The sequence below is a fragment of the Peromyscus californicus genome, unplaced genomic scaffold (assembly GCF_007827085.1).
Source record: "Peromyscus californicus insignis strain IS unplaced genomic scaffold, ASM782708v3 Scaffold_13__1_contigs__length_99412109, whole genome shotgun sequence".
NCBI lineage: Eukaryota > Metazoa > Chordata > Mammalia > Rodentia > Cricetidae > Peromyscus > Peromyscus californicus.
This window is the reverse complement of record NW_026294424.1, coordinates 96724655-96726426: the sequence shown is the minus strand read 5'-3', so window position 1 is coordinate 96726426 and position 1772 is coordinate 96724655.

Sequence of the window (1772 nt, the reverse complement as noted above, 5' to 3'; positions counted from 1 at the left end):
CTAGGCAGAGCACATGGAATAGTGCTCTATTGCCCAGTCCCTCCATCCACCCATCATGGACCCCAGATATGTGAGCAAGCTCAGTTCATATGGACAGTTTCCCAGCCAAACCATAGCTAACCTCAGCAGCCTCAGTGAGACCAGGCAAGATTAGTCAGGTCCACTAGAGATCAGCTGAATCCCCAAACTCGTGAGCTAAATGGTTATTGTCTATATTTTCGTGGTTCTGCGGTCTGATGAAGCACGGTAGCAGCAATAGGTAAGTGGTAAACCAAGTGTGCAGACTTCTAGAGTGACCTTAGGGGAGACAGCACAGTCTTCAAACATTAGTAAGTCCTACGGTAACCAGCAGGTTCGAAAGGGAAGCAAAGGGTTATAGCAAAACTCACGTTTAGTTCTTACCCCTCTATTTTTAAGAGTTTATTTTGTTTAATTTTTTTTGTGCTAGGACTCTTAATAAGCAATTAAAAAAAAGCCTTAAGTAAGATTAGCAATTTGCACCTTTTTAAAAATTAACAGCACTCTGTTGTTTTGATATTGAGCTCCATTATCAATTTGCATCTTTAAAGAGGTGTAACCTTTCTCAGATATTTTGCTCTGTGTTCTTATATTTAACTAGCAAGACTTGATTTTTACGTTGCTTATGTTGCATTTACTTCTGCACAATTAAAGCAAGGGAGGAAGGAAAAACAACCCCAGGCTCAGGAATCAGGAACTTGATGTAGATTTCGGTAAAGTAGGCTATTCAAAACAGCTGAGCGAGCCTACCGAGAAGAAGCCCTCTGTGTTCACAAGGAAAGAATGTTCTAGAGTTTTAGGAGACATACTGTATTAGCTACTTCATTGTTGCTGGGATAAGATACCATAAACTCCGTAAAAGCAACTCAGAGGAGAAAAGAGTTCTTTTTGGCTTAGGGACAGAGTCTATCACAGTGGGGAGGGCGTGGCCACAGGCAGGGGAAGCATGGTGGGAGGAGCAGGAAGCTGGCATATTACATTTTCATCCACATAGAAAGGGGGAGGTGAGGCTATCCTGTAAAGTCTGCCCCCAGTGACATAGTCCCTCCAGCGAGGCTATACCTCCTAATGGTCTCATAACCTCCATAAACACCATCAGCAACCAGAAATCCATGGAGACATTTCTCATCCAAACCCCAACCCACATCAACAACAATTTCTTGAGTGGTGTAGACCATACCTTCTTATTTGTTGCAGTGACTCCAGGGGACAGTCAGCTCTGCTGCCAGCCACATGGTGTCATGAGCTCGACTGATAATCTTTCACCTTCCACCCTGCCTCACCCTGTGTGTCCACTTTCCCCAGCAAGACCATCCTGTAACACGAATATAACTATAACTATCTAGTCTTCAACTCCCTCAGAGACCCAAGAAGGAAATAATATTAACTGAGTAAGCAGGAAGTGCAAACAAGCAACTTTCAAAAACTGTGAGAAATGACAGAAACAACTGGCTGCCTGGACAGTCATTCAAGATTCCTCTGCAATGTTGGGGCATCATCTTCAGTCTACAGGCCTAGCATATCTGACAGACTCATCTGTGAAGTAGGATTTTCTACAGGGCCTTCCTACCTTGTCTTAGCAAGGTTTGGCAGTCCTTTCTTTTGTGTCCTGCTTGTCCATTTTGGACAACATACTGTCAGCAGTTGAGGTAAGGACACTTTCTTGCCCAATGGCTACCTTTTGCCCCAAAGAAAGTAAACTCCATATGGAGTTTCTTCAATGTCCAGCTTCTCTGAAGTAGATTGGTGCTACC